We start from the raw sequence: 14,185 nt of genomic DNA on the forward strand, positions 1-14,185 counted from the left end.
AAGGCTCTCAGTGCAGGTAAGGGGAGCGGCTATCACTGATATTTCATTTCTGCGCTCACGTAGTCTTCGGTCCAAATGCACAACAAGGGTCATGGTATCTTCTAAAGTCAAGGGCGGAGGGTAATTTTTTTTTCTCCTTACCAACAATTTTATTAGAATGAGAAAAATATACAATATATTGCAACGCAGTGCAATGAAAAATCTAAACTCTACAACCCCGGACATCAAAATTAATAACAGCAAATGAAGAAGATCATCGCTATAACCACGATGTAATGCAATAGTAGGGAGACCAATCCCAAGAAGCTTTATATCTATGGGATATTAATTGCTAGAGTCTAAAGCTAGTAGAGTAACAAAAAACACAAAGACCAGACAACAAAGGAGAAACACATACAGAAACGAAAGCAGCAGAGAAGCAGTCTCACAGGTAGAAGGGTATTTTTTTTTAGGAGATCTTTCAAAGTTTGAGAAGGACCTCGGCGGAATTGGCATCGGAGTGCAGCATCATTCCATTGTGAAGAAATAGACCATCGTCTAAATTCCGAATAATATTCTTCGAAAGGACACAGTCCTTGCCGGAGAGATAACAGATTGGCCTTAGCCACTGCCGTGATATCTGGTTCTCCGTAAATTAAACCTAGAGCTGCAAAGAAGGTCTCCACAGAAAAAAGTTCAGGGGCAACAAGTCCCAACGAAAAGGCCTAGGTTTGAGGATCACCCTGCAGAAGTGAAATGACGATGCCCACTCGCTGCTGCTTAGTACCCGAGGAGATAGGTCTTAGTCGAAAATATAATTTCCTACTCTCCCGAAAATTAACAAATGACTTACGATCACCAGAGAAATGATCAGGTATGTTCACCTTAGGTTCCACCGGAGTTGCGACTGGAACGACTGCTTGGGCCTGCGTAGTTTTATGATGTTGGACCCTCACGGACAGACCTTGGAAGAGCTGAGTCAGATTGTCCATCTGCATAGGTTCCATCGTGAAAGGATTTAATATAAATGGCTTCTGAATATGTTATGGAATTGCAAGTTGATCAATTCCCCAAAGGCCGCTGGAAACTGCCGGGAGAAAGCATGTAAGTAAAACCGCAACCTCAAATCCATCACAACTCTGATCAACAGAGTCTAAGGCTACTCTAAGGTTATATAGTTGACTATCATTCTTAGGGCTATGTCCCTTTGTTGTTCGCTTTTGGTTGTCTACTCTAAGGTCTTCGCCAGAGCCAACAACAAGGCCGGATATTTTTTGCTGCATAGGACCCAGGTTGTCTTACAGAATTCAGTGTTGGATAAGAGGTGCAATGTAGGCAAACCTGAACAGGAACCAGACAGCCAGAGGATAAACAGAACGTCCAAAACAGTAAGCAAGTGATTATCAGATAAAGCATAGGTCAGAACCAGCCGGGAGCAGATAATCAAAATGTGTAAACAAAGGGTTATTCAAATACATGCCGAGGTCAATTTCCAAGAAGTCCCGAAGTCAGAGGTAAACGGTGTAGGTAAGTAGCTAGATCAAAACACATCCAGACAGGAAATTTACAAGCAAAGAACAGGTGGAGGAAGCCAGGTATAAATAAATAGGTATAAAGTACCCCTTGATAAAGCTACCGCGAAACGCGCGTCGGGGCTCGCGGTGTGGTGTTCATTTATAGGCTCATCATGACATATACTGGTTGGTATAGTTTTTGGGATTAGGCTTTACTATGGCTACTTTTTGTTGATATCTCTACACTCACACGTATACCAGCGTGTGGTGTGCCTTCCCCTGTCTATACTTGTCTTGGTTCAATTGATCTCTTGTGAAGACTTGGTTGTAAGCAACACACTTGTGGTATTTGAATTTTCTTATCTTTACATGCCTTCCTGAGTTACCCTCTATATATTCTGATCTTGTTATCTTCTGAGTATATTCTACTCACAATAGCCTTTGTGTGCTCCACATCGATGCATTTTAATTGTTTGTCTTATTTTAGGTCCTGATGGCCAATATGTTTTTATGTGCATTTGAATAAAGTTGTAATGGTGGGGGTAGGGAAACAGACAAGTGAGCCCTAATCTACCCGCCACTCAGTCCCTGCCTACTTGCAACAACCCGCCCTAGGCGACGGGGTACAACTGGGCGACGGTCCCTACGCTCAATAAGTGCACGACAGACAAACAGACAAGGGTACACAGAAGCTAAGGGAAATGGGGCAGTTGCCCACGGCAACACCGTGAGCAACAAGAGTGGTGAACGAGCCGGGTCAAACCAGGAGTGTACGAGGTACCAAACGCAGAGCAGGAGAGTAGTGAACAAGCCGAGTCAAACCAGGAGTGTACGAAGTACCAAATGCAGAGCAGGAGAGTAGTCAATAAGCCAGGGTCAATATGAAGCAGGATCAAATAGATCAAGAAGCTGCAGCAGGGCCAGGAAACCAAACGAGAAGAATCACAAGCAAGGAGGAACAGGAAAGGCAGGTATAAATAGACAGAGGGCGGGAGCTAGCTCCGTCTGGCCAGGCTGTGATAGGCTCTCCCACTCCTAAGCCTGCCATCCTGAGTGGTGGAAGATGGAGTAAGTCTCACAGACATAGAAGCAGGTGCAGACTGATTACCTATGGGCGTTGACACAGAAGCTGTGCCTGGCAGATCCTTTACAGTACCCCCCCTCTTATGAGGGGCCACCGGACCCTTTCTAGGTGGACCTCGTTTATTGGGGAAACGAAGGTGGAACCTCCTGACCAATACCAGAGCGTGAACATCCCGGGCGGTTACCCAAGTCCTCTCCTCAGGCCCGTATCCTCTCCAATGGACCAGGTACTGGAGGGAGCCTTGGACCATCTTGCTGTCCACAATCTTGGCCACCTCGAATTCTACCCCCTCAGGGGTGAGAACGGGGACAGGAGGTTTCCTCGAGGGAGCCAAGGACGGGGAGCAGCGTTTAAAGAGGGAGGCATGAAACACGTCGTGTACTCGAAAAGATGGGGGCAACTCCAGTCGAAAGGAGACAGGATTGAGGACTTCAATGACCTTGTACGGCCCTATAAACCGGGGAGCAAACTTCTTGGACGGGACTTTAAGGCGCAAGTTCCCCGACCATAAACAAGGGGTTAGCAGAACGTCTTCTATCTGCCTGAGTTTTTTGTATGCTCTGGGACGCCTCTAGGTTCTTCTGAACCTGGGCCCAGACTGTGCACAGTTCCCGATGAACGACCTCTACCTCGGGATTGTTGGAACTACCAGGTGAAACGGAGGAGAACCGTGGATTAAACCCAAAATTACAGAAAAAGGGGGAGACCCCTGACGAGTTACTGACCCGGTTATTAAGGGAAAATTCGGCGAGGGGAATGAATGAGACCCAATCATATTGACAGTCAGAGATAAAACACCTTAAATATTGTTCTAGAGACTGATTAGTCCTCTCAGTTTGGACATTAGTTTCAGGATGGAAGGCAGAGGAGAAGGACAGATCAATCTCCAACTTTTTACAGAAGGCTCTCCAAAACAATGAAACAAATTGTACCCCTCTGTCAGAAACAATATTGACAGGGACCCCATGGAGACGCAGGATGTGTTTGACAAACAAGGTAGCTAACATCTTAGCATTGGGTAGTTTCTTGAGGGGCACAAAGTGGCACATCTTACTGAAGCGGTCTACTACAACCCACACCACCGACTTGCCTTGAGATGGAGGCAAATCGGTGATAAAATCCATGGAGATATGGGTCCAAGGTCTCTGGGGAATGGGCAAAGAACGTAGTAAGCCCGCTGGTCGGGACCTGGGAGTCTTGGACCTAGCACAAACCTCACAAGCGGCGACGTAGGCCTTAACGTCTTTAGGCAACCCAGGCCATCAATAGTTTCTGGCAATGAGGTGCTTGGTACCCAGGATGCCTGGATGACCAGATAGTGCGGAGTCATGATTTTCCCTAAGTACCCTTAGCCGGAATTGCAGGGGAACAAACAGCTTGTTCTCAGGAAGGCTCCCGGGAGCTGAACCTTGATCAGCCGCAATTTCAGAGACTAAATCAGAATCAATAGAGGAAATGATTATACCTGGAGGCAAAATACAAGCAGGATCTTCCTCCGAAGGAGGGCTGGCCATGAAGCTACGCGACAGTGCATCAGCCTTAATATTTTTAGACCCAGCCCTATAGGTAACCAAAAAGTTGAATCTGGTAAAAAATAACACCCATCGAGCTTGTCTCGGGTTTAGCCTCCGGGCAGATTCTAGGAAAACCAGATTCTTGTGGTCGATAAGGACCGTTACCTGGTGCCTAGCCCCCTACAGGAAGTGGCGCCACTCTTCAAATGCCCATTTAATGGCTAAGAGTTTGCGGTTGCCTATATCATAGTTACTCTCAGTGGGCGAAAACTTCCTGGAGAAGTAGGCACAGGGACGGAGATGGGTGAGGGAACTGGTACCCTGGGACAAGACAGCCCCCACTCCCACCTCGGACGCGTCAACCTCCACGATAAATGGCTCCATTTGGTTGGGCTGAACCAGCACTGGGGCCGAGATAAAGCACTTCTTAAGGACCTCAAAAGCCTGGACAGCCTCAGGAGGCCAGTGGAGGAGATCAGCACCTTTGCGAGTGAGATCCGTAAGAGGCTTAGCGATGACCGAGAAGTTAGCAATAAATCTCCTGTAATAATTAGCGAACCCCAGGAAGCACTGTAACGCCTTCAGGGAGGCAGGTTGGACCCATTACGCCACAGCCAGGACCTTGGCTGGGTCCATGCGGAATTCATGAGGAGTGAGGATTTGACCCAAAAATGGTATCTCCTGCACCCCAAACACACATTCTTCGGTCTTCGCAAACAGTTTGTTTTCCCGAAGGACCTGGAACACCTTCCTGACATGCTTAATGTGGGAGGACCAGTCCTTGGAAAACACAAGTATGTCATCAAGGTACACTACAAGAAATACCCCCAGGTAATCTCTTAAAATCTCATTTAGGAAATTCTGGAAGACCGCGGAAGCATTACACAACCCAAAGGGCATGACGAGGTATTCGAAATGACCTTCGGGCGTGTTAAACACAGTCTTCCACTCATCCCCCTCTGTGATGCGGATAAGGTTATATGCCCCCCGTAGATCAAACTTAGAGAACCATTGGGCCCCCTGAACCTGATTAAAGAGATCAGGAATCAAAGGAAGGGGATACTGGTTCCTTACAGTGACCTTATTCAAGTTACGGTAGTCAATGCATGGCCTAAGACCACCATCCTTCTTCCCTACGAAGAAGAAGCCAGCACCTACCGGAGAAGTAGAGGGGCGAATGTAACCCTTGGCCAGGCATTCTTGGATATTCTCTCTCATGGCTTCACGTTCGGGACAAGAGAGATTAAATATCCTACCCTTAGGGAGCTTAGCTCCTGGTACCAAATCGATAGCGCAATCGTATTCTCTATGAGGAGGTAACACTTCGGAGGCCTCCTTAGAGAAAACATCAGCAAAGTCCTGAACAAACTCAGGTAGCGTTTTCACCTCCTCAGGGGGAGAAATAGAATTAACAGAAAAACATGACGTCAAGCATTCATTACCCCATTTGGTAAGATCCCCAGTATTCCAGTCAAACGTGGGATTATGCAACTGCAACCAGGGAAGGCCTAAAACCAAATCGGAAGATAATCCCTGCATCAACAGTACAGAGCACTGCTCCAAATGCATGGAGCCAACAAGGAGTTCAAAAACAGGGGTATGCTGTGTAAAATAACCATTAGCAAGAGGAGTGGAGTCGATACCCACTACCGGGACAGGTTTAGGCAAATCAATCAAAGGCATAGCTAGAGACATAGCAAATTCCACAGACATGATATTAGCAGAAGAGCCTGAATCCACGAAGGCACTGCCGGTAGCAGACCTACCACCAAAAGAGACCTGAAAGGGAAGCAAGATTTTATTACGTTTCATATTTACGGGAAATACCTGTGCGCCCAAGTGACCTCCCCGATGATCACTTAGGAGCGGAAGTTTTCCGGCTGCTTATTCTTACGCCTAGGACAGGTGTTCACTTGATGCTTGTCATCCCCACAATAGAAGCAGAGACCATTCTTCCTGCGGAACTCTCTACGTTGTTGGGGGGACACGGATGCCCCGAGTTGCATAGGTACCTCCGAGTCTTCCGTGGAAGAACGAAGCAACGGAACCTCGGGAGGCATCATGGGGGAGTCAGAGGAGAAAACACAAAAACGTTCAAGTTGTCGTTCCCTGAGACGTCGGTCAAGTCGTACCGCTAAAGCCATAACCTGGTCTAGGGAGTCAGAAGAGGGATAGCTAACTAGCAGGTCTTTCAGGGCGTTCGACAGACCCAACCTAAACTGGCACCTTAAGGCAGAGTCATTCCACCGAGAAGCTACGCACCACTTCCTAAAGTCAGAACAATACTCCTCAACAGGACTCTTACCCTGACGTAAGGTCACCAGCTGACTCTCGGCAAAGGCAGTCTTGTCAGTCTCGTCATAAATGAGTCCGAGAGCCGAAAAGAAAAGATCAACGGAGGAAAGTTCAGGGGCATCAGGAGCCAAGGAGAAGGCCCATTCTTGGGGCCCTTCCTGGAGCCGGGACATAATTATACCCACCCGCTGGCTCTCAGAACCTGAGGAGTGGGGCTTTAAGCGAAAATAGAGCCTACAACTCTCCCGAAAGGAGAGAAAAGTCTTCCGGTCCCCTGAGAACTGGTCAGGCAACTTGAGGTGGGGTTCAAGAGGTGAGGTGAGGGGCACTACCATGGTAGCATCAGGCTGGTTGACCCTCTGAGCCAGGGCCTGGACCTGTAGGGAGAGACCCTGCATTTGCTGAGCCAGGGTCTCAAGGGGGTCCATAGTAGTGTCAGGGACCAGGGTAGACTAGGTATATGTGCTTGTGATTATGTAATGGTGGGGGTAGTGAAACAGACAAGTGAGCCCTAATCTACACGCCACTCAGTCCCTGCCTACTTGCAACGACCCGCCCTAGGCGACGGGGTACAACTGGGCGACGGTCCCTACGCTCAATAAGTGCACGACAGACAAACAGACAAGGGTACACAGAAGCTAAGGGAAATGGGGCAGTTGCCCACGGCAACACCGTGAGCAACAAGAGTGGTGAACGAGCCGGGTCAAACCAGGAGTGTACGAGGTACCAAACGCAGAGCAGGAGAGTAGTGAACAAGCCGAGTCAAACCAGGAGTGTACGAAGTACCAAACGCAGAGCAGGGGAGTAGTCAATAAGCCAGGGTCAATGTGAAGCAGTTTCAAATAGATCAAGAAGCTGCAGCAGGGCCAGGAAACCAAACGAGAAGAATCACAAGCAAGGAGGAACAGGAAGGCAGGTATAAATAGACAGAGGGCGGGAGCTAGCTCCGTCTGGCCAGGCTGTGATAGGCTCTCCCACTCCTAAGCCTGCCATCCTGAGTCGTGGAAGATGGAGTCAGTCTCACAGACATAGAAGCAGGGGCAGACTGATTACCTATGGGCGTTGACACAGAAGCTGTGCCTGGCAGATCCTTTACAAAAGTATTGTCATTATTACAAGGTACAAATGTGTACTTGTTGTTGTATTTATTCCTTTGTGGATGTGTGACATGTCCACACGTACAGTTATGGGTATTCATTCTTCATTTCTCTTTTGATATGTGTGGACGTTTATTGTAAACGTTTATCGTTTGGTCTGTATCTTTATAGGTATTCATAAATACTCACCCTGCACCTGATAGGCAGAAGGACAGAGAAAAGAGATAGGTTCAAAGTAAAACCAGAACCGCTGAGAAGCTAGAACAGTAGTCATGGGGGTCTTAAGGGAACAGGTGTTTTCCTAACAGCGCCACACACAGTGCCTCCTGTAGATAGTACCCCCTGTATATGCTGCCCTACACAGATCGTCATGTAGAAGTGCCACACAGGTAGCACACATCTGAAGGTAGTGCAACACACAGTGAACCCCCTAGTTAGTGCCACGCAAGGAGCCCCCAATAGATAGTGACCCACACAGTGCCATCTGTAGATTGTGCCACACACAGCACCATTTGTAGATAGTGCCTCACATAGTGCCATCTGTAAATGGTGCCACCCAGAGCACCACCTGTGGATGGTGTCACACAAAGTGCCCCCTGTAAATTGTGCACCACACAAAGCCCCCTGCATACATTGCAATACACATTGCAACCTGTAGATAGTGCCACAAAGAGTACCCCCTGTAGAGAATGCCCATGCAGATAGTGCCACACACAGTGCCATCTGTAGATAGTGCCATCTTTAGTTAGTGCCACACACAGTACCTTCTGAGGATAGTGCCCCCACACAGTTCCCCCTGTAGATATTGACACAGTGCCCATTGTAGACAGTGCCAAACACAGTGTTCCATGTAGACGGTGCCACACACAGAGCCCCCTGTAGATGGTGCCCCACACAGTACCTCCAGTGGATAGTGCCACACATTTCATTGCTGGTCCTGCAGCAATGAAGTCATATACATCAGTCACATGACCACTGCAGCCAATCACGAGCCATGATCGCGCCACACACAGTACCATTTGTAAATAATGCCACACAGTGCCATCTGCAGACATTGACCCACATAGTGACATCTGTAGATACTGCCACAATCTATGCCATCTGTAGATATTGTCCTCTGTGGATAGCGTCACACACAGTACCCCCTGTAGATGGTGCCACACGCTGTGCCATCTGTGGATGGTGACCCACACAATGCCATTTGTAGATAGTGTCACACAGTGTCTTCTGTGACTCCAGACCCAGCTCCAGCACCAACGTTTTGGTGGTCCCCACTGGTCTTTCAGCAATGAAGTCACGTACATCATTCACATGACCGCTGCAGCCAATCACGGGCCTTGATTGGCTGCAGCGGTCACATGAATGATGTATGTCATCGCTGCAGGACCAGTGGGGACCACTGGAGCATCAGCACTAGAAGACTTTATAAGGTGAGTAATCTTTTTTTAATTTTATAACATCGACAGAAGTTACTTAACCTGTTTGTGACTGTCCATTGGTGTTTTTACGGCGGTCACTAATGAACTTTATTGTGATGCAGTAGCCTTTTTAAGGCGCTGCATCAGAATAAGGCCCTGTTCACATGGAGTATTTTGCAGGCAGAAAAAATCTGCCTCAAAATTTCTGAAGGAATTTTGAGTCAGATTTTGACCTGCCTGCACTTTCTTGCCGTGGTTTTTTGTACGCTTTCTCTGCCTCCTATTGATTAGGTCAGAGACGGAACCGTGGGGAAAAAGAGCATGTCGCCTCTGATTCCAATTAAAATCAATAATTTTTTTGGCGCTGATTCCGACGTGATTTCCACGTCAAAATCAGCGCCAAAAAACTCTTAGTGAACAGAGCCAAAAGCAGCGCCGCCGGGAGCAGTAAAAGATCCCTGCTCTCAGCTACCATAGGCTTGGAGCAGACCTGTTAGAGTGGGTGGGATCAAAATCAGCATAGATCCCGCCAGTTTAGCCCCTCAGATGCGGCAGTCAATTTCGACCGCCGCATCTCAGTGGTTTTAGGGGGTGGTGGCTCCCTCTCTAACCCCGTCAGCACACCCGCAATGTGATTATGGGGTGCCAATGGTTTTTATGGCAGTCGGGGGCCTAACAAAGGCCCCCATGTCTGCCTTTTGTGAATTTTTACACTGACAGGCAATAATACACTGCAATACAGAAGTATTGCAGTGAATTAGAAAAGCGATCAAATGATCACATAGTAAAATCCCCAAGTGGGGCTAAAAAAAGTTGAATAAAGTTTATAATAAATAGAAATCCTAAGTAAAAAAAAAAAATGAAAAACCCACTTTTTCCCCTTACAAAATTCTTTATTATAAAAAACAAAAAAAGTTGCACATATTTGGTATCGCCGCGTTTGTAACAACCCCAACTATAAAAGGATAATATTATTTAACCCGCATGCTGAACACAGTAAAAAATAAAAAACAATGCCAGAGTTGATGTTTTCTGTTCATCCTGCCTTCAAAAAAATGTCATAAAAAGTGATCAAAAAGTTGTATGTACTCCGAAATGGTACATTTGGTAAATTTTGTGGTTGCCCCACAAAAAAAGCCCTCATACAGCTATGTCAGCAGAAAAATAAAAACGTTATGGCACTTAAAATATGGCGACACAGGGGGGTGTGGCTTGGACTGCTAACCGGATGACATAAGACATTTTGAGCTCTGGCATATCGGAGCTAACTCAGCTACTTTAAAGCTACTTCCAGTAACAGTACCCATATCCCTGATGAGGGAAACACTCCTAGCAGAGATGGGCAGGAAGAAGAACCAAAAATCTGCATCTGATAGACCCTTAGAACACTTCTATTTCTCAGACGGGCCAAACAAAGATAGCGCCGCCTACTCACTGCCGCCGGACGCTCACGGGCGGAAATGGCCCTCTCCTCCTACATAGAGGGCAGATGAGAATGTCAGAATGCATGTTGCACTAGACACTGCCTTAGCTGCTTTGCAGACAAGCCAATTCTCCCTGAACGGAGACTGGAGTTCGCCCTCTTCAACGGCCTCGGATGATCTGGATGGGGTACCGCTGTCTCCATGTGGGGAGCGTACCTCACCTCCGTTACGGCTGACGCTCGCTGCTGACCCCACATCACAGTCACCTATCTCCAGCCCTGTGAAACAGAGGCAGAGACTGTCGGATAATGAAGATTCTACAGGTAAAGGCTCCTGTTCTTCTATGACTCCCCTAGAGATTCCAGACACATTTTCTAAATTCCAAACATCTGACAAAATGGTGTCTGAAACAACACTGAAAGCTATTCTTCTTGCTCTTAGGGGTTCACTTCAAGGGGACTTTACCAAAATCTTACTGTCTTTTCAAATGGCTATATCAGACTTGGGGAATAGAGTCTCCCACGTAGAAGATAAAATGGACTCTTTCGCATCTGCCCACAATGCAGTGGTTCATTCACACAACTCTTTGGAAGAAATGTTCTCTGTGTTACAAGCTAAAATGGTGGCTTATGAAGACAGGAACCATAAAAATAACATCAAGTTTAAAGGTATTCCAGAAAACATCCCCAATTCGGATCTCAAGACTTACCTATAGCAATTTACAAAGCGTATGCTCCCATTCTGCGCTGACTACGAACTCAGCATAGACCGGGCCCACAGGGTTCCTAAACCCAAGAATATACCTGACTCGGTTCATAGGGACGTCCTTGCTCGTTCACCTTTTTTACCACCAAAGATTGTCTCATGGAAAAAGCGAGGAAAATGCAACCACTCCTGACCTCCGTATGGCAATATTAAACTCTTTGCTGATTTATCTGCTGTGACTCTTCATGCTAGGAGAGATTTTGCAGTTATTACAACTACTCTCTGTAAATTTGAAACAAATAGAGGAAAACAAGGAGTCATGTACTATTTAAATTTAAATGACAACAGGCATAGGAAAATATATACTTTATTGGACAATACAAAATACACTTAGTTAAAACAAAGACTTCAAATCAAACAACTGTATTTCAGTTGCGCAAAAAGGACATAAGAGCACATAGGTATCAAAAGGGAGAAATCCGGGAAAGAGGCTATATAGCCGTATCTAAGGTAGCAGTCAAATAACAGTATTAAATGCAAGACAGAGTATAAATGAGTTTACATCATATGCTACAACGTATCAAAAGTGAAGTGTGTACCACACTAATCACTGTGGAGGACGAGGTAGATCATAGTGCTATCATTCACTATAAGAGTGCTCACATCTAAAAGGTACCAGTCATTAAACTCGACATAGATATAACTATCTAATATGTGTTGATTGTGTGAAATGGAGGGATTACGGTTGATATCCTGGAATGTTCGGGGAATGGGCTCTCCTGAAAAAAGACACATGATATTTGCTGCTGTGAGGCGACATTGACCTCATTTAACGTGTCTACAAGAAACACACCTGACAACTGATACTCTGCAGTGTTTGAGTAAGCCCTGGGTACAGTGGGTGGGGCATGCTTCCCACACGTCATATTCTAGGGGTGTGGCTATCTTGGTGCATTTTGAGCTCCGTTGGAAACTGCTACAGTCCAACATAGATCCCAATGGGCGATACATTTTTCTGCACGCGGTTATTGATGACTGTCCCTATGTGATATTGGGGGTGTACAATCGTCCACCTGCCTCCTTGGCAATACTTCAGGAGGCCATGCGATTTGTGTCTTCCTATCCGGGTTCCCGGGTGGTCATGATGGGGGATTTTAACATGGTTGTGGATCCTGGTATAGACCTTCTTCAGGGAAACGTGGGGCGAGGCTCGGGAGGCATGTCTCAGTTTGGCCTACTTATGCAAGAGGTGGGCTGGATTGATCTGTGGAGGGCGACTCACATGGGGGTCCGAGAGTATACGTGTCACACCCCACAATACAATGCGTTTTCCAGAATTGACTATATTTTTGGTTCACCTGCGGTTTTCCAGGAAGTGGACTCTATCACTCATTTACCAAGGGGGATTTCGGACCGTAGCCCGGTATTGCTGACATTAAAAAGGCAACAGACAGGCAGAAGGGGGAGAGGGTAAGATCCATCCTTTTTGGCTGCAGCTCATTCAACAAAATGATCACATACCAGATCAGCTGTCAATTTTTATAGAGGCGCATGTTCAAATGGGGGACCGCTCGCTGGTGTGGGACACCCTCAAGGCTTATTTGAGGGGATGCCTCCGGTCTTCCATATCATATGCTAAACGTGCATCAGCCCTCCAAGAGGAGGACTTAGCATGTTGATGTACGCAGGCAGAGGGGGCGTTCGTCCTGGATCCTTCACCTGCTAACAGGAATGCATGGCTAGATTTGGGTAGGCAGTACTTGCAGGTTTTGAAGGATAAGTCTTCTCGTAGTTTATTTTTTAGTAAACAGTCCCATTTTGAAAGCAATCAATCGGGTAAAATTCTTGCTCATGTAGTAAGGAACTGTTCTAGATCTCCTCCTGTGATGCGTATAGTTGGGCCTGACGATAGAATGTGTACCTCCCCGGGGGAGATTCTTGCGCAATTCACACAATTTTATGATCATGTATATTCTTCTCGGGTTGATTATGCGCTAGATGAGCTGGAGACGTACTTGGATGGAATAGCTTTCCCTACTTTGACGGCTGAGCAGGTGGCAATGTTAGATGCACCTTTTACTGTGGAGGAAATTTTGGCGGGGATGGCGTCTATGTCTAGGGGGAAGGCCTCAGGGCCGGATGGAATTCCCCTTGAAGTATATTTACAATATGGGAAGCTGCTAGCTCCTCAACTGTTGGCCCTGTTTGAACATAGTTATGAAAGCTCTGCTCTTGTTAAAACCAGGCAAAAACCCAGATGAATGTGGTTCATGTAGACCAATTTCACTGCTGACAGTAGATTACAAAATTTTGACCAAGATGCTGGCTAATCGGTTATGTACTGTGATAAAGGAGGTCATCCATACAGATCAGTGTGGTTTTATACCGGGCAAGTCCACTTCGGAGAATATAAGACGGGTGCAGGTTGTGTCGCAGATTGGCTGGGGGGAGCAGCAGGACTGGGCTTTGGCATCTCTGGACGCGGCCAAAGCTTTTGACTCGGTGGAATGGAATTATTTACTGGCAGTTCTGAGACGATTTGGATTTGGGGAGGGCTTCATTAAATGGGTCTCCCTGTGGTATCGCTCTCCAAGGGCACAGGTACTGGTGAACGGGGTCCTGTCCCCTTCCTTCTGCCTCTATAGGGGCACGAGGCAGGGGTGTCCCCTCTCGCCACTTCTTTTCGCATTGGCCATTGAACCCCTGGCTATTAGTATTAGGCGAGATCCCGCATACATGGGGATTAGAATAGGTTCCAGAGAGGACCGTATAAGTCTATATGCGGACGACATGGCGCTGTTTATGGCTAACCCTAATGCCACTCTTCCTAGGGCCATCTCCATTATCAACGAATTTGGGAGGTATTCTGGTTTATTAATTAACTGGTCAAAGTCGTATTTGATGCCTTTGGGGCAGGATGATTGTGGTTGGGGCACTCAGTTTTGTGGTTTACAAGTCAACCCTGAATTCAAATACTTGTGGATTAATATTGCTAGGGATAGCTCTCGCTCATGTGTGTTAAATGTAACGCCCCTTTTGACTTTCCTCAGGGATAAACTGCAGGTGTGGAAAAGTCTACCTTTGTCGGTGGCAGGCCGCGTCAATATATTAAAGATGATTGTCTTACCCAAATTTTTGTATGTGTTGGAACACAT

At 46.8% G+C, this 14,185-nt stretch overlaps 1 protein-coding gene across 3 annotated transcripts in view; it reads right to left on the minus strand.

The window, feature by feature from the left end:
* FRMPD3 (FERM and PDZ domain containing 3) overlaps nucleotides 1-14,185 on the minus strand; it is a 382,523-nt gene that overhangs the window by 17,187 nt on the left and 351,151 nt on the right. The gene's annotated exons all lie outside the window — the stretch shown is intronic.

This window comes from Rhinoderma darwinii, chromosome 8, assembly GCF_050947455.1.
Source record: "Rhinoderma darwinii isolate aRhiDar2 chromosome 8, aRhiDar2.hap1, whole genome shotgun sequence".
Taxonomy (NCBI): Eukaryota; Metazoa; Chordata; class Amphibia; order Anura; family Rhinodermatidae; genus Rhinoderma; species Rhinoderma darwinii.